At 42.2% G+C, this 26031-nt stretch overlaps 1 protein-coding gene across 1 annotated transcript in view; it reads right to left on the bottom strand.

The window, feature by feature from the left end:
- The window catches only part of PEX14 (peroxisomal biogenesis factor 14), a 65901-nt gene that overhangs the window by 39405 nt on the left and 465 nt on the right, over positions 1-26031 (bottom strand). The window lies entirely within an intron of this gene.

Raw genomic sequence — 26031 nt, 5'->3', positions numbered from 1 at the left:
ACTAATAACCTTATGATAATATGCTGAATAAGAAAGATGCTCAAATGAGCAGACCGACCGACATGTGAACATATCAAAGCCACTCTCCTTCTAACAATAATTACTTGTTTGTGTCTTCAGATACTCCTTAACACTCCCTCCCACATTTAGTGAGATAGACACGAACGGCCTGCAGACCTGCAGTTCTGCAAGCTCTTATATTTATCAATTTTTAAGTATTACAAAACCTGTGAGAAATAACCAGTATTTTTCATTGTGCTATTTCAATGCCAACCATCTGAGCATTTCATTGATTCTAACCCTTTTTAAAAGCTTATTTTCGCCTTATAAAAATGTAAACATTTCAGTAGTAAATTTCAGTCCAAAATAAACTTCTGTTTTATCTCTCCTCTGCATTACTTCCTCCATTATTCACAGCCTTTTAAATCTTAAAACAAAATGAAATTATAAGCAACAACAAACTCCATAAAAAGAGTCCTGGACATGTATTCCTCCCTCCAGTTATCCCATGTTTCTCACACTGTGTTTGCATTTACCTCTGAACATTTATTCCTACAGGCTGAGCCGAAATGTCTTCATTTTTATAATTAATCTTGTATATACGAGCCAACTTACAAAGCAATTTTGGCCATGTCAAAATGCCAATATTTTCAACAGACATACACAAGAATTTCCCTACCTTCTATGGATCATTTTCTTTGCACAAACAAGAGCAACTGCACTCCATAATTTAAACAACAGAAAAAGGAGGAGGAAGATGAGAAGACTTGCAGTCCTGTGTCCAGCCAAAAAAATCATGTGGTAAATAGCACTCTGACTCAGCTGCTAACATTGTTCCATACTATTTCTGTAGCATTTGTAACACTTCTCCAAATTTTTATGCTATTAGGACACTGCCAAATAATAAGCATTGTATCACTGTGTTGATTCTTAGATTGCCAGCATGCACTGTCAAGCACTCTGGCTTTATCTAACGGATCAGGTACATACTCATATTAAAGAAAGAAAGTCTCTTTGGCTTTTAAAAGCCAGTCAATCCCATAAACTTGCTTTCCCACCACCACCTCTCCTGCAGTGACAGGATCCACAAAGACATCTTTCTGACTGAGTGGAGATGGGTGGAATCCTGCAGCAGGTCTTGTCCTACAGTTTGATTTTCCAATTAAAAAATCAATGTCACTATTCACAGATTATATTTGCAACTGGACAAATTACACAGATTCAGGCCAAATATTCTGCTTCAATGTCAAAGATATGAAATAAAGACTGAAATTTTATTGTAGATGCTATGGGAGAGCAGAGCATCTGGGCCAAAATTCTGGGCCAAAGCACAGCACTGGGATGATAACTTAGCAGCCAAGGTCCTTCATTCCTAATTTCCCTCCCTTTTTTGTTAATGGGGAAGATAAAGACAGCCTTATTTCTTATTGTGCTCAAAGCTGCAGGGTTTCCAGTAAAGCAATATAAGCTACTTTATCAGTTGCTTGCACTAAAAAAATAAACCATGAAATCTAAAATACTGTGGCAAATGCTTATTTCCTACCAACTCAAAAATTTTTAAAAATTAACAGAAATGTAAAAGATCTTCACCAATAAAAGTTACACAGGATTTGGTAAGAGAGTTCCATGTTGAAAACAGACTCAAAAGTCACCAGGAGTACAGCCTCTAATAGATTCCTAAGACTGGGAACCCTCTGCGGGTTATTACTCAACAGCATTTGTTGATAGACTGAGACTTTGAGATGACCTGTGATGTAAAGGCTGGGTCTGAATTATACGTTGCAAGGGATGGTATTTTGTCTTTCTCAGTGGATCTGTATCTGTTTAAAAGCAACACTTCTTTTCATTAAGCAGAAGCGGCCCAGGCCATGAACTATGTACAGACAGTTTACATTACATGTGCGGAAGCAATCAACACTGGCAATATACATGACGTATGTAAAAGAAGTTTAAATTAATTTTTTTCCCAGTGTATTAAAAAATAATAATATGGCAGTATCAACAAACACTCAACCTATTTCAGCCAGAGCAGAAGGCCTCAGCTATAGGGCAAATGGAACTGATCAATATATTAGCCTACAGCAACACCCCCTCAGTGTACGGCTGGTACGTTTGCAAGGCTCAGAAGATTAAATTGTCTGTGAAAGGTTTCTGCACTCCTACTCTAAAGGAGATACCCAGAATCCTGTTAACAAGCATCAGGCTGAAGCCAACTTACGTTTTAACAAGGGCTGACTTAAAAGCCTGGCACAACAGTGAACAAGAAAACCCCCTGCAACAGAAATGCTATGTTTTTGTAAGAAATCTGTGCCCTGCCACGACTCACTTGACAAATATGGTTATCGGTGGCACACGGAAATAGTTGCAAAGCAGCTGTTAATCAGGGAAACACATCATAGAACGCTGATGCCAGCACTCGGGAAAAATGCAAAGGGCTAATTATGAAGCCGTATATCTCACTAAGGAGGCACCGCTCCTGCGTGCCGGCCGCTCCCGCCCGGCTGCGCCTGGGACCCCGCGCCAGCACTGCTCCTCCTCCAGGACAAGCCTTGTCCCAGCTCGGGGATCCGCACCCCAGCAGCCCTGTGAAATTCCCCTTCCGCACAAAACACTTGCCATTTGTAAAGGAATTAACTGCAGGTCAGTCAGGGAAGGAGGAACGCTTTAAAGCTCCTGTGGTTTCATTGAGATTTAAATGAAAACATACAGAACCCCAGGAATTATTTCGGTTGAGAGATAACCTAGAAACTTACGAAGTTCGGCAGATCTCAAAGCTGGATGGAGAAAAGTTTAAAAATGCTTTAACAATAATGGCAAAGCCTTCACGTAAAACAGTGAGGAGAAAAAAATACGATTGGAAGCAAGATTCATGGGAGGCAGAAAAGCAAGATTAATGGGAACAAAGGCAAGGAAGAAACACACTTCGAGCCATATCTGAGATTACGAACCTGGAACTAAGAGAATACAGGATAGCATTTAAAAAAAAAAAAAAAAAAAAAAAAAAAAAAAATCACTAGACCAAAAAGTGAAAACCCCAGGTGCTCAGAACTTGGACTATGAGTGAAACCTGAGACACCCACACGAAGGGTGAGGAATCTGGTCCCTGCCGTGTCCTTGTCATGGGTACCGCTCAGCCTAGAGAAAACGAGGTTCAGGGGGGACCTTTTTGCTCTCTACAACTCTCAATCAGGAGGTTGTAGCCAGGTTGAATTTGGGCTCTTCTCCCAGAAAACAAGCGACAGGATAAGAGGACATAGTCTTAAGTTGCATCTGGGGTGGTTCAGGTTGGACACCAGGAAGAATTTGGTCACAGGGGGATCCGACACTGGAAGGAGCTGCCCAGGGAGGCGGTGGAGTTCCCGTGCCTGATGGCGTTCAGGGAAAGCCCGGACGGGGCACTCAGTACTCTGCTCTAGCTGACAGGGCAGTGCTGGGTCACAGGCTGCACTCCACGGTCCCGGAGGTCTTTCCAAGCCGACCCTGTGCGGATGAGGCCCCACGGCCCCCGGGGCTCCGTCACGGCTCCCCCGGGCCCCCTCACGGCTCCCCTGCCGCGCCGCGCGGACCCCGCGCGCCCCCTGGCGGCTCAGCCGCCGCCCGGCTCCCGCCGTCAGAGCCCCAAATTAAGTGTTTTCACTCAGTGGAAATGAAATGTTTTGCAAGATGAAACAGAAAGAAAATTGAGGTTTTAGGTAATTACTAGTTGGCATTTACATATCACAGGCTGGTTCAACACCTATTCATTTTCCTCTTTTATTTTCAATTTTTTAAAATTGCTCATTAAAACGAACACATGACAGGGACGGGAGGAAAAATTGCTCTTCCTCTTTTTCCTGAGGACTACAAAATCCAGATCTACTTTAAATACATTTATCTATAATTATCACATACAAAAAAGCCTTACTTAATTTACATGAACAGGCTGACCAAAAAAAATTTAAAAAAAAAAATTATAAAAGCCAGAAAAAACCCCATGCGAGCTGTCAGTGTGTTGTGCCTGCAGAGCGCCGGGGCCAGGCTGGAGCGAGCAGCGATGGAGCAGCTGAGGACCCCGGCGTTCTGCCACGCCGCTCCCATCCATCCCGCCCTCAGCTCAGCTGGCTCCCCGCGCTCTAGGCTGCCTTCCTCCCCTTCAACGCGCTTTCCCCTCATCTCTTCTGTAATTCCCACTACAAAGAAGTGACTCCACACAGTCCCTGCTTTCAACTTCTTTGTTCCAGGAGCTACTCCACACTTCCTCCAGCTGCTCCTGAAGGCGTGACCTTTCCACCTCTTTCATTCACACAGAATAAGCTTTTCCTCACATAACCTCACCACTTCCAGGGATCCTGCTCTGCAGCTCCAAACACACTTACAGACTCTCAGCTCAGTGTATTCTCCACTCAGATTCCCTTTGTTCAATTAAATACATCTGTCCCGTGCAAAGCCCTTAATTTTCCTGCACCCCTCAGCTTTTTTTAAATTTTAACCTTGTGAAAGTCTTGTTTAACCAACCCCACAATGCATTTTGGGATACAATTTGTATTAAAAATGCTATATAAAATAAAGTTTTATTGTATCATATGTTAAGGACATAAAACATCCCAGATAGAAGTGTACAGGAGCTGACATGATAGCCTAATATATTTTAAGGTCTATTGTGCAAATATGTATTTAGGGAATTCTAAAGCATGGTATTATTGACCCAAGTCTCTCTTAAAACACGTTGATATATGGAGTAAAAACCCTTATGAAAAGTAGCAACATCATCTGTGTAGTAGTCACCTTTCAAAGTGAATTATCTGTCATCTTCAGTTTTTTTATAATTCGATTGAGAACACAGTGGACATCTTGATAAAATTCCTGTCTTTTTAAGAGGAATAATATTCAAGCTAAACTTACATGCATAAATCTAAAAAGAACCAGAAACTTTTACATGTACATCAAAAGAAACATACAATAACTATTTTTACTTGCAGAGAAAATGTGCTAGATGTGTATTTTTTTTTTAAATTTCAGAAATACACCTGCAAATAACATAACATAAGGCTTAACACAATAAAAACTCTTACATGGAAGTGATAAATGCTGGAAAACCATCTCATAAGAAATATGAGCAGAAGAGCAAACTAAATGTATTAAACTGATAATGCAGCTATAATAAATTTAACCAGTGAGCAGCACAAACCTTTTTTCTAGAGTTCAAACATTTTAACTTTTCATTGAAGAGAAATCATCTCACTTTTGGAGGGAAAATAAACTTTAAAAATCCCCTTTTTGTGCTTCAGCCTAAACTGAAGTTGCAAGCTCTGTGTAATCCCCAGTACCACCAAAGAAGGAATTGCAGTGAGATGAGCAGGGTGGGGGTGAGGGGGGATATCGCCTGCAATCCAACCGGCAGCAAATTATTTGAAGCTGTGTTTACACGAGAACGGCAATAAGGCCAGCGCTGAACGCCGGGACCCCCGAGGGGAAGGCTGCACTGGAGAGCTGTGTCTCACGCCATAGGGAGGGAGCTGCTCCCCTCCTGGGAGAGCCATGACAAGGTCACCAAACCCATTCCACAGGACCTAAGAGAGATGCCAGACAGAAAGCTTAGGAAAGAGAATCAGCTTTTTATAACTTTCCATGACAGTACCCAATTTCCACAACTTGCTTCTCCCTTCTTACAGGAGGAAGCTTAGGGATCATTGGGGCTATGCTGTAAAATTAATGCTGTTGGAGCTCAGTCACTCCAAAGGATGTAGCAACCTGTAGCAATGTCCAAGATGCTCACTACAGCAGAACTAGGACTGGTCCCTGGCTCCACAACTGAAAAAAATGTGTGACCGAGGTTCCAGGGCAGCAGATGACAGCACCTCCAACTCTCACCTTCCTCGCTCCTCTCTCTATCCCTGTTGCCATTACTGCAGAGCTCAAATAGAGCAGCTTTCAAAAGAAATCCCTTTTACTCTGCTCCCTTCACATGTGTAGAATGTAAAAACCAATGAAGCTGTAATTTATTACATTTTCATTCTTTTAACTGCAGGGCAGACAAGGACTGCAGGATGTTCATTCACATGTTAGGGAGCTGGAGAATGATGTCAGGATAGAAGTCTGTGTCACATCTAACAATGGTGCCCGAGTACTTGAAATCACTATTGAATGGGAGAATCCAGAAGGCTGAATCAAGCAGAGATGAACCATAATGGGAGCACTCTTCACACTTACTCAGATCTTTCTAATTCCACAGTCAAGGGACTGGACAAAACCAGTAATGCAATGGTTTAGATTTAGTCCGAAAGGATCGAAAGTAGAATCCATCTGCAGAAGAAGCTATAAAGATGTTTTAGACTGAAAAGACTCAAATGACAAGAAAACCCAGCAAGTTACTGTTCCTCAAACCTTCCATTTCAAGAACCCCATTTCACAGAATTTTTAAATCACAGGAAATGTAGATTAGAGAATGAATGTTTTCCTTTCAGCAATAGAGCCCGAAACAATTAGGGCTGAAGTCAGGCAGCTGTGATGACGTTAGGACAAGGAAGATCTGAATGACAGAATAAATATAGGAGATACTGGAGGAAACTGTCTGGATCACCAGAATCTAACAAACAAAAGGTTTCATGCTGAAAACATTAAAGAAGCTGGAAATTGTGACAGGTGCACAATAAATCATGAAAACCACAGCAGCTGGGAAAAAACAGGAAAAGGAGAAGGACTTAAAACACTAGAAGACATTTTTGTAAATTTATTATTTTACTTAGAGCTCTTTGGGACAAGAATGGTCTTTTTCCTCTGCATTTGCACATTGCCTGGTGCTGGTCTACAACTGGCCTCCTCGATATTTATTACAACACAAATAATAATAAAGACTGAGCAGACCATGCGCCTTGTTCCTGCTGTTAATTGCCCCATTAAGGGAAAAACAAAGTAAGGGGCAAGAAGCCTGATTGGCCAGAGCTGCCCCGTCTGTGGGGACTGCAAGTGGAATAATTTTATAGATTTAAAAGCAGCTGCGTCCCTTGTCTTTGTCCAGTTCTCAGCAGAACGGAGCTCACATCACTCAATTCCTCCTGAAAATCTAGCAACTTACATGACCAGCCTCAAAAGCAACTGAGCTTTCTTGTCGATTCTTAGGTTACTTCCTCCGTAGCAGGGGTGAAACACAGTAAAATGGCAAACACGAGGAATACTTCCACGGTAGCTGTCCAGACCATAAATATTCTGCAAACAATGGGCTCACTTCATTTTCCCCTGAGGTCAGTCTAGCATTGCTCATGGATGTTACATTCACTGCTTAAAGAAACAAAGCATCTAAGTGTCAGGACAAATCCAGGATGCTTCTCAACCTATAGAGCACTGTGCATACCAAAAAGCTGCATGTACCAAAAAATCCAGCGCACTGATCACCTACTCTTCTTTCTCAAAACACCTGAGTAAGATCCCACCATGCTGTGTTAAAAGAGAATTAGTTCTACAGAGAATTAAACTGATGCCTGTGTGCTTGTCCAAATTCCTACACAGAAATTTGGGTCCAAAGCAGGAAGGCCTGAAAAATCAGAGACGGTTCAAAATAGCACTTCTACTGGGTTTTATTTTTCTTAAACCTTGGCACAGCCAGCACATGTCAGGGACTATTATAATTATGCTCTTTATGTGCTGAAAAATTAATAAACAATTACTCACTTCAGGAAAAAAAAAAAAAGAAAGCAGCCATTTCCTTGACAAATGCTACAGAAAGCATCAACAATCTCTCTGAAATCTGGGTCCACAGCAGGGAATTAGCACCAAGGGAAGAATGGCCACTGCTGCTACAGACTGGTATGACTGGAAACCTGAGGCTGTAATGCAGTTTTCTCAGGAGTCTGCACCTGATCCAAAGGAGCTACGAAGCATTTTTATATCTTTGTAACAGAAAAAAAAGTACATTCAGTTTTTAATGCTGCTTTGGATCAAGTACAGGGCGGTCAATTGATTTCTATCAAGCCACAAAGTCCAAAAATTGGTGTTTAAAATGCACTAGTTTCAATCCCTCAAGGCTCAAAGAGGGCTTCTACACTGCCTTCGTGGCTGGAAAACCTCTGCTGCGGTAGGAAGTTAAGCTCACCTTCCCAGGAAACCATGAGAAAGATAAAAAATACACACTTTCCTGAACAAATGAATGAGACAGCAAACATCTGGGGCTTTGATAAATTCTCATAGAAATTTATTTACAGCCTAAATTTTGACTAAAATCTGCCATTCAGTAAGTTCTTCCCTAAAATACTGGCAAGTACTATATTAACTTCCTTGAGAATCCTTAGGGAACTCTGGCGCACTTGCACTGAAAGGCTTCCAATATTCTTTAAAAAATTAAATAAGCTAAATAAATCCCACATATCCCTTTTTAAGCAGACACACACTGCACAGTCTTCTCCCCACCTTAAATCAATGGTAACCCAATTCAAATGCCTTACAGCTCTGTCTGAGAACTAGTGGAGAGATCAACGCTTTTTATCTTAAGGATTATGGATCACTCCCTGGGTGACTAACACACCCAGCAGCCCATTAGAACCACCACAAAGGGCAGCTGCTCCTCCTCCCACCCCTCTGACTCGAGAAAGCAGCATATAAAACTTCACCCCTTCACGCTGCAGTTCTTCGCCTGCCTTGTTTCATACTCTAAACACACCAAGATTTATTAACCTTTACAGTAAAAACAAATAAAATGATGATGAAGTAAAAACACAGTGATGTAAGGGCTGCAGCTAGCACCGTTTATCTGTGGAAATCCAATTAGTGTTCAAGTGGCAGAGATACCTGGAAAAGTGCTCACAATCAAATCAAAAAAAGATACAAAAACATTAACCTGATGGCTAAAAACTCCGCATTTAAACATTTAAAGTAATAAGGGTGCTTTTATTGAGTATTTTCTATATTTCATTAGGTTCCAAATTGACGAAGAACCCCAGAGATGCATTTCCTGGGCTTCTGGATCCTTAGACCAAATGCCTGACTTTGTTGTTGGTGTCAAACACAAAAAGAGTGCCTCTTACTAGAGTAGCAAACTTCTTTCTGCAGTAGAAACTACAGCAACAACTGCACATCCAGCAAATGCTGAAAAGCCCATGAGGATATTCTTTGATCTGAGACATTCATTCTGTACTCACCATGATGTGAGCAGAAATGTTGCTGTTGTTTGAATTAATTCTGCACATAAGAATGTCTGGATTTACCTGTACAGTTGTGCTTTACCAGAAACTCTTCTCTCAAAGCCATTGCCTGTGTCCCTTGCCTGGGAAAGGGACCACACTGATGAGATGGTTGCTGGAAATACAAGTACCCACTGCACACCTTGATGGGCTCAGAAAAGGAGATGGGAACGGAATAAATAGATTAGTCAAGCCCCCAGCAGCAGGGCCCTCAGATTAGGTCTGATTACAAGACTTACAGAAAAAACACACTGCACAATGTCCCTGCTGTGCTCTCTGAATACTGCGACTGCTGCTTTCTGCCAGCATTAAATTCACTTACATTTATTAAAAGAGGAATCAGGAGAGAGTCACTGTCAATGAACAGAAGAGCAAACTTATGAGTAACAAGCTGTCTAAAAGCACAGGACAGGAGACAATAATATTTCACAATTTTGGGAACATCTAATAGAACCTTCCCCACACGTTTGCTTACGGCAAAACATTTCACTCGCCCCCCGTACCCATTTCAGTGCACTGCTCTCAGGCTGTACAGAGGAGCTGAATATACACATCCAGAACAGACTGCATTAAATGCAAAATAAATTGCACTAAAATTCCATTCCAAGGTGAATTAACTGAGTTAAAAGAAGCAAACTTCCTTGAATTCTACAGAAAAATAGGTTTTATTTTGTATTTTTTCATCTATTTTTAAAAGTCCGAAGGCTTTGTCACCTTTGCAGGGATATTTCACGACAGATCACTGTCAGGATTTTTACTTAATGCTAATCCTTGACTTTCTCTTTGTAATATGAATCCACTGCTCAAAAATAAATTTAAGACTTAAGAATATCAGATGAACAATTTGGGCTGTACTGGGTACCAGAAAAGCACTTATTTCCTGACTTTACTGTTTCCCTGGGCTGCCACTCCAACTCAAATGTTCTGAACAGACTGGCCACGTTTGTGGTATTTCCTTTCTGCAGAGAATATTCATGAATTAGCTTTCACATGCCACAGAGTGCAACTTGTCTTTAGGGAGAAATTTCTACATCTCTTTAACTTTTGTGCTTGGTATGTAACAGATTACAAAGAGGAATATGATATTCAGAATTTGAATGCTGAAATATAAAATGTTTAACATAAAAAATTGAAGAAAAAAATCCTGTATCAAACAGATCCAACACAGCAACATTTAGATTCCCCTCCTCTCCATCCCCTGTAACCAACAGGGATGAGAATGGGGTGAAAATCAGTGGTGAGAGACCTCCTGCTCATGTCTGGAGTATAAAGAGTCCTGGTTTATTATTCTGCATTTGCATGTGGCAGCAAATGTGTAAATGTTTTAATAATACAAAAATCCCAATAGAGTGGAGGAGGAGGATATGAAAGAAAGAAATACAAGGACATTTACTTTCTTGAGAGTGAGATAGGAAAAAAGAGAAGGAAGAGGACACGATAAGGGGCAAGGCAAGCTTTTCTGGGGTATATCTGGAAAAAGCTAAAAGAAATCATTAGGAAGCCCACAGTGCATCTACAGTGATACAGCGCGGATCAATTCATTTAACACTGCCCTGTACATTTACAGAAAGGTACTTTTGATATAATAAAGGCTCATAAACACACAGAAATTGGGTTAGACCTGTTTCAAATTCCTGCCAAACAATGCTTCAGAAAAATGAAGCTCTATTTTAATTAGCTCGACTCAAGAGTGATTTGATAACAGCAGATGCTGTCTGGATGCTTTCAGCTTGATGGGCTCCACATACATGAACTTAAAAGTGGCTTTGATGCAATTAGGTAACTCTCTCCCCTTTAACATGTGTTAAGCTGAACCAATGGCTTGTGTCTATTTAACATCTTGAACTAGAGGGATATTGACACTCCTCATCATTCTTCTCCAAAAGAGAGGAGCTGAAGAGAAGCAGCTTATTTGGGACTTAACCACAGCTCCAGCAACTTGAGGACAGAGAGGAGCAGCCACCAGTTTACTGTTCACAATGTAATATTAAGATCTTAACATTAGGTCCGTTTCTACCACAAACCACATTTCCTGGCACATCATATTTACAGGCTTGGTTAGTCCCAGTCAAAAACCTGCCCTGTCAATTGCTGCTTCAACTCCTTTCGGTCATTTTCTGTAAAAACAAGAGGGATTCAATAACAATTGCATACATCCCTTCCAGTCGTATATTCCCAGAAGATACTCCATAGACACGCTGCTCCATTAGAGTGGCTTCCACGCAGTCATGCTACTGCTCTCCCACCTACTGTCCAACACTTCTTTTTAGAGACAACTTCTATTCCTGGAAATGTTTGTGCATTGACATCTTACATCTTAGAGGCCCCTTTGCCTTTCTGAAGGGATGTACCTACCTCACTCTGCAGCCAGAAAGCACAGGCATTTGCTAAAGGACACAGGCAACATAGGAGCTGCTTTAATGCATCAGGGACAAGTCTAATAGGAGGTCTTGATTTGTTAATTATCTGTCAGTTTGTCACAGCTGGGCTGCAAGGAGTGGGTGAGGGGGAATCTTTCTGCTTGGTTCTTTCTCTAAATGCTGAATTAGGCTGTCAAAATCTTCATCCCACCACAAGATGCTGTGAAAAGGAGAGCCAGACTATCCTTTTCTTCCTCCTCTTCCCAGCAGGACATGCTGCTTCAGATGTCCTACCCTCCCACCATGACTGCAGAAATGTATACTGCATATAGAAAATGACCTTCACACCATCACACCACGCCCCATTTAGTCAAGGGACATTAGCAGACCTGAGCAGGATAAATCAGAGAGGAAATCCCAGTGCCAAGGGAGCACACAGGAGGCATTTATTTCGTAAGGAATAAAATTCGTAAGGAAAAAGCCTAAAATTGCTACCTGCTTGAATCAGCAATTTCCAAGCAGGATTTTGGAAGGCAGAAGGTCTGGCCCTTGTGAGAGCAGACAGATAGATGCACGTGGAGTAACAGAGATAAAAAGGTGGAGTAGTGTCAAGATTCCCTTTCTACTTACATCTCTGCCCCACGTAATCCTCTAAGTAGGGGGAAAAGTTCAGGCTGTGAAATGGGATAATGTATGGAATACCCCCATAGAGACAAAGCTAAAAAAGCAGAAAGCAGGCTGTGATACAGCAGCAGAATTTACCACAAACGCTTATAACCTCCTAAATCCAGCTAAACATGGCTATTAAGCCATGAGAGCCCAGGGAGATCCCCACCCACTCCTCTGCTTTCCCTGCAGGCCACATCCAGAGCATCCCATCACTCGAGTCCTTTCCTCAGCAGGATTATGAAAAATCCCCCGCAGGAGCTTCCCACATGCAAGAGACACACCCCTTCCTACCACCAGCGACGCTGCGCCCTTTCACGTGTGGGAGGCTTGAGGCTTATTCCCCGTACACAGGGGCACTGCCTGCTCATGGTGGAAAACCAGAGGGCATTCAGTTCTACCTTTGCACAGGTGATAAGAGCTATAAACCCATCAGAACTGGACAAAATTACCATGAACATTCCTCATTTCAACATTTCAGCAGTTCAAAAAGGTATCTTAAGTAAACATTTGGATATTTTACACTTAGGACAGCCAAGGAGCAACTACGTATGGTCAGCACACGAGTCAAATTCTCAGAAGAATTTTCTTCTGTGCATCATCTTCTCCTATAGCTGGAAAAATGGGTGCTTTTCATCTTTTGATCTAAAATCCATAGAACTAACATTTCATTTTCTAGTGTGATCCACCCATCACTATACAGCACACCAACTGAAAGGTCAGAAGAAGACCTACAGCTTCCTTGACTGATTATTTAGTCCTGAGCACTAAAACTAATTATGCATTTTGCATAGACAGTCCTACCTTTCCCAGATGGGGTCTATTGAGAAATCCACTGGGGACAAAAGAACTGCCTCTGTTTCACCAGGTGAAGTTAACAGATCCATTTTGGGCAATATTTCCAGAACTCAACCCCAGAAAATAAAATTTGCTAAAGCACTGCTTCTCAAAATTTATGCAAGCTTGACGCCCTTTTTCACTCATTTATTATGGCGTCTCATCTCACATTCCTCAGTTCAGATGGCATCAAGTTCCTTCAGGAAAATAAGAGTTACTGAAGTAAATGCTACCTCTTCAAACTAGGAGGAACAGAGTCCCAAATAGCAATTACAAGTAGAAAGCTGTTTACTGGTGAGTGACTTTGTGACTTCCTTTGAAGCCTTTACATCCCTTTGGAGTTCTAACCTAAGTCTGAGAAATCCTGCTTTAAGGAACTATAAAGAGACATAGCACTGGTGATGACAGTGTGGTGACACAGCATTGCTCCCCACCCTACACCTACGTAAGAGTTCAGGAGCAATTTCTCAGCAGGTCCTGGTGGCACCAGCCCCTCTGCCCCACAGTGATACAGGCTCCTGGGTGCTGGGATGATGCTGGAGATAACAACCCAGCAGCATCGATAACACAACCAATGCAGCAGTCAGCATTAATTATCCCAAACTACTATGGGGCAAGGCCTGTGTCTCTTAAAACATCTGTCTCTCAATCTTCTGGTCTTTAATAAAATCACCCTCCCAGCCATAGGGTGTAACTAGAATTGTACATACACATGTGCATGCAAAAACATAAATGCATAACGAGAGATTCAGGTCCTCATTAAAAAATGGAACAAATAAGAATTCACTAAGGAATTCTGCCCGGGTCTGATTTCCAGATCTGGTTTTGCTGCATTCTTGCCCACAGCCTGAAGAACTCTCGGTGCCTCCCTATCCCTCTCCAGCTACACCATCCTCTTCAAATTCAGACTTCTTGCACCTAGTAATTACTAGGTGCTCCGTGCCAGGCTCCTTTAATTAACCAACCCAACTCTTCTCCCTTTGGGATCAGACTAAGCTCTTTTTTATTAGATCCATCATTAGCTCCATCAGTTTCCAGGCCTAAACACGATACCTTATACCCCTCCACAAGTGGGGCTGTAGGGTGCAAATGACCTCCGAAGCACTTGCCTGCAGGAGAGGCAAGAAAAGCAAGGCTATGAACCCAGAAAAAGTGACATGAGGGGTGGATGCAGCACCTTCCAAATTTAAGTACATCAGCAAAAACGGCACGGCTCAAAATCTTCGGGAAAATGCATTGTGTGAGGGGACCTTGGTGTTCCTGTTAGCTGCTTCTGGAGTACTGAAGGTGGTTCAATCCAAAGATCAGAGGAGCAAGAACAGAATAAATCCCCTTATTTGTCAATACACTGGAGCTAACTTTCTGATTTTCAGGGCTTCAAGAAAGAGCCAAGCATTCCTGCAGTACACTACTTCCCCAAGCCTCACTCTCTCCAACTGACAGTCTTACTAACTTCCATTCTCTGAAGCTGTTCCACCTAATTTCTAGACAAGCTGCAGTCCACAAAGAAAAAAAAAACCCAGAATGTCAAAGTGCACCCTGGCCTTCTGTGGACCCTAGATGTCCTGTACAAAAGTGCTTATGCACGTGATAGGGAGAGAACAGGAGATGGAAAACAGAGGAGCTGGTAATGCCCTGGGATTTCTTGGGACAGGCGGTCCCTGTAGCTGCACAGCCTGACTTCCCCAGAGAGTTTTCTCAAGGAGAAGCCAGCCATCGATCTCAGGACACACAACTTCCAGGACCGTTCCTTATCTCAGAACAGCTTCTGCCACGAATTCCTGAATGCGCTTTAATGTTTAAATTATTAAATGCATTAATGTATTTACATTATTCAAGTCGTATGTGCATTTTTCTGAGATAATTTATGTATAAGAGCTTGAATGTCCATGACTGTTAATGTCTACAACCCTTCCTGTTCATTATTGATTCTGGAAGGAAAAAAAAAAAAAGGCAGTGTTTTAATGCCTTATTTTTAATGTATTAAGAGTCTGAATAAGTGCATTCTCTTTTTTCTTTTGTAATTTCATAATTTAAGTAGTGCATTTATTAAACTGACACAGTATGAATTGTGGTGAAGTCTGGCACAGGTCCATGCTGCCAACGCAGGCCAACCGACCATCACGCTACTCTGCAAATCAAGCACAAGCTCAACTACTCTTACTCCAGCTTCTACTCTCTACCTGAAATCAGAAGGGGCACAGACTACAAAGTCTTTTAAAAGCACATTTTCTTTGCTATTTATATGGCTTTTCTCTGCCATCTCCATTTTAAGTTGGTGAATTTTTTTATGTTATTGATGAACTGTTTGAATGCAAACCTGATTTTCAATGAATTTCATCACACATACTACATCTTAAAAATGTCTACAGTACCTTTTAATCCCTGTAGTTCCCAAGCTCTTAAGAAATATAAACTGAATATAATTTTTCTGTTTCTACACCACAGTTGTCACATCATAAATCCAAAATTTATCTCACAGGTTAATGTTCACAGGCAAATTACATACAGAAATCAGGTCATCTCCACTGCTGAACCACAGTCACTTCCAGAGCAGAATGCAGAACTATTCAGCAGTAGCTGCCCATCCTGTGTGGCATTTTGGGACACGAGTGTTACAAGAGGCAACAGAAACTGCAAAGGAAAAAGTCTGCTAACACACAACAGAGCCACCCCCGCTCCCTCCACCAACATTTAAATGGTGTGTATGGGCATGCACTTTATATATAAATTATGTGTAAATGCCTTGGATGTTTACAGCCAAAAACACTACTTCCAAAGTCCAGTTCTTACTGCCACACAAATCCACTTCCAGCTGAGCCTACACAGAGCAACAGTGACACCCGATGGCTTTCAGCTTAACCTTGGGACACAATTCCCTGGGAGGAGAATCCGAGGGCTCCACTCCCTCTGTCGACATGGTGGCCCCAACTCCAATCACCTATCAGGGCAACTCATCAAGGAGCTGAGCTGCAGAGAGATAAAACTTGCTGTACGTAGGCACTGTATGTAATTAAGAGTGTGCATAAGTTTCACAGTACATTCTGCATAATTACAGCCCTGCCTGGCACCGCTGCCAGTGTGAGCATGAACACACACGCACACACATAATGTATGCACAATATTGTGCATATGGACTTGGGAAAAGGCAGGGAACAGTGAAAGTTGCTGGCTGTTGTTTTAAGAGCTGACTCTGCCATTTCTAAGGTTAAGTTTGTGTTTTTTTGCTACTCATTACCATTCTTTAACTGTTACAATTTATATCAGCATATAATGTTAAATAATTACAGGGAGCGGAGCTCACTCTAGCGAGGATATAAATGCGCTGTGGGATTCTACAGATTTAAACAAATAACACTCACAGCAGGGGGTGAGCAGATGAATTAGCATTAATATCCTGCCTGGGAGATCCCAGTGCAGTGTTATGGCTTAAATACAGATCTTTTCTGTAACAGTCAATATGACAGCTACTACCAATACAACCCAGCACATCCACCAGTCAATATACAGCTGCAGCTGAAAGAATGCCCTCATAATAATCCATACAGCAGCCAGTTAAAATAAATAACTTCCCCTTAACAGTCTATATCACAGCCAACTGCATTATAACCTTCCCTTTTAAGGTCTCTACAATAGTCAGCTAAATGGAAAAATCGGCATCCTTCTTGGCAGCTTCAGAGGGAAGTCAGGCACCGAGAGACTGAACTCTCGTTTCATCTCTTGGGGACGAGGGGAGTCCCTCCGTGTGGTGGTGGGGAATCCTGCTCTGCTGCTATCACAGCTTGCAATGAGAAGACAGTTTAAGCCTCCAAAGCCACCACTTCATTCTTCCACAAGCAAGTACATTTATTTTAAAACAATAAAGACCAAAACCTATTTCTTTCCTGACAGGAATAAGGAATCTGACCACAGCTGACTAGCAGTAGCCAGCACACAGATGCATATTTCCTCAGAGTAAAGGCAATGTGCTTTTTCTAGCACTTTTACCACTAGAGAGATAGCCCATTTCTGCCTAAAAGCAGAACCCAAAGCTCTCTTTTAAATCAATAGCTGCTTTTTCACTCTCTAACAAGAAGCAACAGGCTGAGGTAGGCTGAGAGTCTGCCTGCCTTGGACTAGAGCACAGCCCTTCATTGTGCAACAGCAATTGCAACAGACCGTAATATAAATCATGACAGACATGGTTACAAAGCACCCAAATCTCAAACTGAACTGGAGGAAAACCCACGGCCATGAGAAATTCTGTCACAAGGCCACTTTTACACTTAAGGTCAGATCCTGTTCCCACATGGATAGATTTTATCCTGGTACTCCTCTACCGGGAGGGAGTAACTGTAAATTCATACTTCAAATTAACTGAGCTGCAGAACAAACGTGCAGAACTCCAACAAATTACGAGTATTCTTCTTGAGACAAATTAAGAAGTAAAACACAAAAAAAAAGTCATAAAGCACTTAATACTGAGCTTAGAGTTTACAAACTACTGTACAAGCAGTAATAAATCTCTAGAAAATTAAATGTGTAGCTATTTTTGTATTTTCCATACTGCTATGAGATTTTACCAATAGAGAATTTTGGCACTAAAATACTACATTCGCTACCTTCCTTTAAATGAAAGGAGATAGATGACAATTCTGTTAGAAATAGAAATGATAAAGCAGGAATTGCATTTGTTTTTTAAAACTCTGCAAATTCAAAACATCTGACTGCTTCCTTTTTAAGAAACCTGTCCCTTTGGGTATATATTAAAAAACATAAACATAAACCAGGAGCCTATAATCCCACCAGATGTTTGACACATGGGGCCTTTTCAAGTAATTGATTAAGAAAGTTGGGTTTTTTTCAGGTAACAGGAAAAAATTATGTCTAAAATCTTTCTCATTTTCAAAGCTGTCATTCTACTTCAGATTTGAAGAGAAGACTGCAGCAACAAACTCATTGCAGCTTATAGCCTCCCAAATTAAAAATAAATACACACCACCCCTACTCCAGAAGTCATGGTTTGAAGCTTTGACCATATTTTGTAAAATGACAGTTATTAAAAACAACAAACATGCATCACTGTGAGTCATCTGGTTTCCAACTTCTGAGTCAAAAGGGGCTGATTCCACACAAACTGAAACCTGGCTCTCCGAGGACTCGCATGTTTAACGATTTGTATCTCTGCACCACAGCTTCAGAACAGGATGTGGAAGAAAAGAATGAAAAGGAGGGAGAAAGGGGAGGGGAGGGGAAGAGAAAAAACACTTTTTACTGGTCCCAGTGTCACTGCAAATAAAGACCACGTCAAGATTTAAACCATAATAATGGAAAGGCTATAAGGTCCCTGCTATAATGTTTCCTCTGATATTCCCTTTCATAAATGTTCTCTTTATGCTGCATGCTTGGCAATAATACATGTAACGTTTGTGAACCAGCCCCGCTGGGGAAGCTGCAGCATCTGAAGCCTCACACAACGCACATTAGAAGCCAGGCAGTTCATTTACCAGTTCCCCAACTTTCCTTAGCTCACCCATCATCTTCAGGAGAATGCAAAAAACCTGAGGAGACAAGTCACATAAGGCAACCTCCAAATATGTTTAGCTGGAAACCGATCTGTGTGTGCCAATGCATGGACACAGCAGCTACCTCCTCTTGCAGTGCAACACCTTTCTGCATTCCCAGCTCCTGCAAGTACAAGCAAGACCTCTGAACCCACTCACAGCCGTGCCAACGGGGTCGGTGCCACCTGAGCTTCCTCTTGGCACACACAGGGACCCATTCCCTTCAGGGAGCTCAGCTCTGCCTTCCCACAAGGAATGGCCTCCAGCAGCCTGAGGCACCTGCATGCCTGGCAGGGGAAGCCTGGATGCAGCACCACCTCCCTAAGAATTGAGACTGGAATCCCATGGGGCTCCAGTACTGAATTTCCCAAGGGACCTGACACCGCTACTTTGAGGCCTACCAGGTCGGGGGTTTGGCAGCTGACCATTAGACTGGAAACTAAGTCCATCTTTATGGAATTGTAGCAACCTGAGTTGAGAAAGGGATTTTCAAAAATCTGGTGTTGGAGGGCCAGGGGCAGGCTCATCTCAGTCTTGTCTGTAATTCTCGATCACTGCACAGAAAGCATTTATATCCTGTTGGCAGCATGTGCAACCAATGCAACTCCCTGTGTCAGAGCTGTCAATTATGAGCTTGACTTATGAGGAAAGATTAAATGAGCTAAATATGTAGAGCTTGGCTAAGAGACCAGTATGGGGGTGGGGGGAAGGAGAAATGATGTGATAACTGTCTGCAAACATCTGAAGGGGGCAGATGCTTAAGGAGGAAAGGAAACACTTAGGATCGCACACAAAACAAACAGAAGCAAGCTGGAAGACACAGGAAATTCTCACTGTATAGCTGGGAATCTCCATTCCAGCAAGATGTCCTCTACTGTTGATCTGTATTCCAAGGAATACCATCATTCAGGCCATTCAGATGCTTGACAAAACACCAGAACACTGACAGCAGAGGAAAATTCTGCTCTAACCAGAAGATGAAGCAGGTAATGTAAAGAAGTGGCACATATTGTAGTGTCCTCTCTTGCTTCTCTCCAGCTGTAAAATCATTTTACTAAAAAGCCATGCATATTTTCTTTGTTATTTTTCCACACTCACGCATGTCATAGTGTGTTACAGGGTCACAGCTGGGAAGAGGGCACAGTTTGTACATTGTAACAGAGAGAGGTGCTGTGTAAATGTGCACACAAAACAAAAACAAATAAAAAACCTCGAAGATTGTTAGGCTGTTTGGAAGGATTTGAAATGTAAGTGACATACGGAGAAATACAAGAAATGCGAAAAGCAGTGAAAATTCCTTCTAACGCAGGATGGTCAGGGACTCCAAATCCAAGATTTATACCAACTCTCAACTTTCTGGTTTGGCAGATCTTGGTTTTGAAGGTGCTGGCATCAGAAGAATCTGAATAATGTATTCCTGAGTGCTATGGAGAAAGTTCTTTCAGGTTCTTGAGTATTCTACCTTTTGTGCCCCTGCTACCTGACTTTTAATGTGATGAACATTATCTGAGGCACAACAAAGATGCCACAGACATGGCAAATGTTTCCAAATGGCATGATATCCCAGGTAAAAGTAGGAGATGAAGGCCAAGAAGGAAGGAGGAAGGCAAGAAATGAGGGAAGTTATCCCAGAGTAGGCAGCTCTAATTGTATATGGATCCCAGGCTGTCACTAGACTCTTTTTGATTGCAGTAACAATGCCAGGCAGTGCCTAGGCAAAAGGAGTCCAACTCTCCAGTGGTGTTCTAGGCAGGAGAGGAATTAAAAATCTCTAGCAGCATTTTTCAGAGTAGGAATTTAACACAGTGGAGTCAAGAGGCACTCCAAAGGACAAGTTCCTGCATAAAGTTATTTCAAGAAGCTAAAAAGGCAGTCAGTCACTCTGGTGAAGTTCTTCAGCTGGTCCCTCCTCTCCCCAAGCACAGAGAACTGTGGGCAATTGCTGCCCTCTACAAGCTGCTCAGCACATAGCAAAGCTCCCACATCTGGAGAAGGAATGATGCCTTTATCCCACCTTGATACCATTACCATTACCAGTGCAGGTGGTCTCTGCTGTGCCCCCATGCCAACAGCACACAGCAAAGTGCTCCCAATCCTCCTGCCAGCTGTGCAAAGCAGGACATGAGCTGTAAAATGCTGTTTGTAGATGTAGCACCTGCAGACCCTGAAAACATCACATGAACATAAAATATTTGGTTTTTTCAAGGAGAAGATATCAAGTGTTACGTACTTCCTAACTGTGTATCAGTGTATTTTTCCAGTGTCTCAAAGCACTGTAAACTTCCATTTTACCTTCAGTGAGAAACACAGGATCTCTGGAAGACAAATCATACCTAATCTTACAGAAGACTCTAACCTAACTCCCTGTACTTTAATTTCCTTTTGTGTTTGTAAAGATCAACTTGGAGTATTGCAACTATTTTAAAACCATTTTAAAAGTCTTCTGACCAGTGATATTGGTTCATCTGAAAAGCAAGTAGGAATTGCTTTCAGAGCTCTCCTCTTCACAAGTGCATAGAAAAGATTATCAACTACTAACTCATGCCCCTGTCAGTGCCAAAGACTGTCCCTGTCCTGGTTGCGCTGCCTCATCCACCACTCTGAAGTGTCATTTAACCTGTCAGCTCTTGGGGACAGCCAGGGCCACCAGTACACCTTGTACAGGCTGATTGGTCTTAAACCTGCTTTGGCCTGTGACTACTCCAAGTTTCTAATTCTCATAAATTAATATATAATGCTGTAATACATGATATATCCCAAACCATTACAGTCTACCCTCTTTTAAAACTGAGATTTAAAGGAATTCCCAACTTTTCCGCTGACCTCAAATGAGCAGTTTAACCTGGTATAACAGTGTTTCTTTAACTACGCTCAGTGAGTCAATCTGCATCTATGCTTGGCACACACATAAATATATTTGTCTAAATCAACAGAGTAAAAGGAATCAACAGATTAGGCGAGTGCACTTTGCATGAACAATGAAAGAAGCCAATGAACACCCAGAAGAAAGAGAAAAACAGGCAAAACTCAATAATCTTGAACTTATCAGAAGGTCAAACACAAGAGAGCTCTGCTTAGTAAATCACAGAGCTCTCTTTGCAGCAAACCGAAGGTTATTGTGCGTGGCAGTAACACACCTCTGGCTCCCTGCTTGTGGCCCAATAAACCCAAAATCTGCACAGGAACTGCCCTTCACAGCCTGGTGGAATTATTGGCCAACACTGGGATGCCAGAGCAGCAGCTGCAGGACCTCCCAAAACCAACTGCAGCATCATCACAGGTGGAGCTGAGGTCTCTCCCTCTCCTGCTGACAGTTGTAAATTACCCTGACTAATGTTTCCTTGGAGGCTCTAAGTTAGTTGCCTACTGACTCTGGCTGTCTGGAAATCCCCTCTGGATAGATTTACTTTTAGAGAATCCTTCAGTGTACGCCACCACTAGGAACAAACCCATTGTGGCAGATGGAAAATTCGTACAGCAAACGGGTCTATATCTTGTCTTAAACAATAAAGGGTGGGAAAACGGAATACAAATGTGATGGGGAGTGTCCCTCCAGAACACTCCAGTCCCTCACATAATTTCTGGGAAAAAGAGTTCTTCTTAAAAAAAAAAAAAACAACAAACCTGAATAAAAAACACCATCTACAACTCTAGATTAAGACCTTTGAAATGTAAAAGAGAGGATAAGGATATTACAAGGTATCCTTTGCTAAAGAATGTGTTCCAGAAAACAATGTGATTTTCAGTGAAAACACCATTCTTGATTCCATTTCAAGCAGTGATTTCAGGCAAACAACTTAAAAAAATTCTCATGTATCTTATTTTCTGTAGGGTTTGACAGGGTAGAAAGAGTATCTTCCCCTTCATAAGAAGAAGGTCATGGATTCGCAATTTGCCCAATGATTTGTTTATAAAGAAGCAGACCCTGAGTACTCACAACTAACATGAACCCCGACAAGCTCTCTCAATTCTTGTGACAGAAATCTGTAGCTGCTCCTCATTCCCACTCATGGTTTTGTTCAAATGGTAATGATAACAGTATTTGTTAGAATCAGTCTCCACCAACTTCTAATTACACCAGTTCAAGCTAAAAGTAAAATCTCAATTGCAAAGCTCCTTTCTCAGAAACCTAAATGAAATTTTCTGTACTCACACTCTACTTAAGAGGAAGCTTAACAGAAAAGATAAGGTGTAAAATGAGACAACAAACCAGAAAGGATTTAATAATTCTACTGTCTGTCACTCACTGCAGTGTACCCTGTGATGTTTGCACAAAAAGGGGAGTTAAAAGTGTTCTGGCCATTACCCTGACCCTTAAATATTTGAAAATCAATTTAACAAAGGGTGGGGAAAAGCCACAAGGGCTCCAGCACATTCCAACAAACTCTACACTAATTGCTATAGAGGCAGCAGTAATTCTTGTTAACTTGCACCTTTCAACAGCCTGTAAAAAAGGAATAAAATGTCCACATTTCAGTGTTAACCGCTCTCATCTGCAGCAAGAAACAGAACATACTAAAAATAAAAGAAGAAAATTTAAATAATCTGCCAAAGAATTGTGATCCAGGAATTTTGTAACTTAGTGAGCAACCAAGAGAGTGTTTTACATTTACAACCAGTACTTTCATATTTACAACTAGTACTTCTTCCAGATACCAAGCAGCAGCTAGGAAGTGAGTATGTTTTGTGACAGAAAAAAACCCCAAACAAACAAGCAGCATGTGGAAATGCCTCACTGACAACTCTCATTCCTTAGGTTCTCCCTACAGCCCAGGTTCCTGTTGGAGGCTCTTACAGGCACAACTTTCAGAGCTGTAATTTAGGCTGCAGCAGATTGGGCAGAATGCAAAGGCCAACAGCAAAAACATTCAAGGTCTTGTAAACACCTCAAAAGCAGCATGGGATGATTAAAAAGCTACGAGACTCCGTTAGTGAGAAAGAGAACAAGCTAAACAGATGATTTAAATACATTCTGGAGAGATATTAGGCCAAGATTCCTGATGTAAAGGGGATTTTCTATTGGTTTAACCTCAATGAAAGAGAGTTTGTCCTCTGTAGTTATATCCTTTGCACATCCCAGGACTTAGCTTTGAGTGGCTGTAAAAAGACAAACCTATTCCAATTCCACAAGTGTTCAGAGGCTTATCAGAGGTGGCTGCTCCAAGCAGCAGGGGATGCAGCAGTGTTCACTGATAAGCTGGACTCAAGGAGAAGCTGATCCTGCACTGACGATGACAAACGCGGCTGTAAACAGCAGCAGAGCGAGATGCTGACACTCTGTGAACACAAGGTTACACTTCCCACTATGGAGCTACACGGCAGATTTTAATGGGCCACGACCGACAGCCAGGGAAATGAGTGTCCGCTCTGCTGAGGAATTATGGCTGTCCCCAGCCCTCCCACACACCCGCCACTGTCACTGCTCTAACACACTGACCTCCTGCTGGGGAGGGGATTTCACCTGGGACAGTTTCTCATAAGGACACTGGATAACTCAAGGGATCAATGGCATGGATGTGGAGTCGGTTATGTCCACTTTGGTGGCTCAAAATATCAAAAGCAGGTGGGAGAAAGAGCAGTTTGGATTGCGACATGAGTTTGTAGGTCTGCATTCTGAAGGCCTCAGCAAGGCCATAAACCTTTGCAAGGCACCCTGGAAGACCCAAATGCAGGAAACAATATGATGTATCAGACTGGGTCTGCTACAGGATCTTGCAGAATGCTGAAGTCCGTGTGCAAACAACTAGGACTCCTGGCTTCTCCTGGGTTCCTGTTGAAAGCAGCAGGCTGTAGGCAGGGGTACAGGGTAGGCAGAAGACAGTGTCCCCGTGCACAAGGCAAGGTGCTGCATTTAGCACCTTGCAGGACGGTGTCCATTAGAACCACAAATCCAATACAAAACCAGCTTGAGACTGTAACAACTTCTGCTGAGACAATGCAAGGTGTTCTAATTCTCTTACTTTCTCATTCTTGCGTACTGGTGTGATCCAAACAGGTCTGTCCTGTGAAGCACTGAATCCTTCCACTCACCAATAAAATCAAAAAGAACGAGGGAGTGCAGAGCAGAATTTGGTCATGAGACTCTTTCCTCCCTCCTCTGAACTCTTCCACTACTTAGCACCAAATGTGAAGTCCAGGACGATTCCCCCGAGCACACAGCCCCCCGCAGAGCCAGGGCTGGATTTGCGCCACGGCTCTCTGGTGTTTCCGTAAACGCTTTTATGACACGGCCCCATGTGCCCTGAGTCTGGTTTATGGGCCAGGATCTCCTGCATGTGTGGAAGGCAGCATGCACGATCCTGGCCACAGGGAAGCCACAGCAGGATGGTGGAAGTCAGGTCATCTGGCTCACAGACCCGAACTGCTTGTTTAATAAGGCATCTACAGAGGAGCAGATGGAAGCAGTAACGACTCCTAAACAAAAGTGAACTCCTAAACAAATGTGACAAAGACCATAAGAGTTTCTTATTTTTAAAAAGTTAATTAAATAATAAGAAGGAAACCTCCACCTTTCAGAGGGCTCTAATTAGCTCCCATGCTGGACTCACCATCGTGGAAGTAAAGTTTATGTTGGAGTTCTTTAAGTGTATAAATAATTTTATGAAGTAAGAATATCCACCCAAACAGAAAGATATACAACTACTATACGCTTCCTCTGAGCAATTCTGCAGTCACATATACAATAGGAAATTAATTATATCCAAGGTAATGTTAGAATCAGCCTTGAGAAGCAGACCAGCACAGGCTGTGATGATCTTCTGCCTGCCCTGACATTTCTAAGGGAGGGAAAACCAACTCCTCCAAAAACAAACCACCAAATCCACCACAAAGCACATGGTGTCGATAACAACTTCAGGTAATCTCAGGTACAGATGTCCATGCAGTTAAGGAATGACACAATGTCACTAGAAAGAGAGACTGCCACTGCAACAGAGTTCACAAACAGCCCTTTCATGAGATGCATTATATTGACTTTTGTCAGCTCACAGTCTTTACTCACATCTCTCTCTTTTAAAAATCATCTCCTGGATTCTCTAGGTCAGAGTCACTAGGTAAAAATACTTTGAGGTAGCCAGTGCCATAAGTACTTGAGTCTTCTCCCTGCAAACAGCTATGATCAACAAATGAAAGCGGCAGAAGAAATTTAGAGATTTTTATATTTAGGATGAAAGCACTGGCTAAGAATTTTGTCAAGGTTTTGGCTGACTAATAGAAGACTGAAGAGGAAGGAAGGGAAAAAAAACCTAAGGTTGTAAAAAACCACATACTGCAGCTCCAGGAGTAGTGGCTCACTTCCCACTCTGCATCGACATAAAAGAGCAAACAAAACAGGGTTCTCTTAGTTATCCTCATACACAAAAAATCCCAGGGCCGTTTCCAAAATGCTTCTAGAGTAAAAACATTGGATTACATGCACTGCCAGCTGACAAACATTTCTAAGCTCACTCTGAGTGCCTCTGAATATAAAGACAC

The sequence above is a fragment of the Hirundo rustica genome, chromosome 22 (assembly GCF_015227805.2).
Source record: "Hirundo rustica isolate bHirRus1 chromosome 22, bHirRus1.pri.v3, whole genome shotgun sequence".
In the NCBI taxonomy this organism is placed as follows: domain Eukaryota; kingdom Metazoa; phylum Chordata; class Aves; order Passeriformes; family Hirundinidae; genus Hirundo; species Hirundo rustica.
The sequence above is the reverse complement of the archived record's forward strand: the minus strand, read 5'-3'. Positions and strand labels throughout refer to the sequence as shown.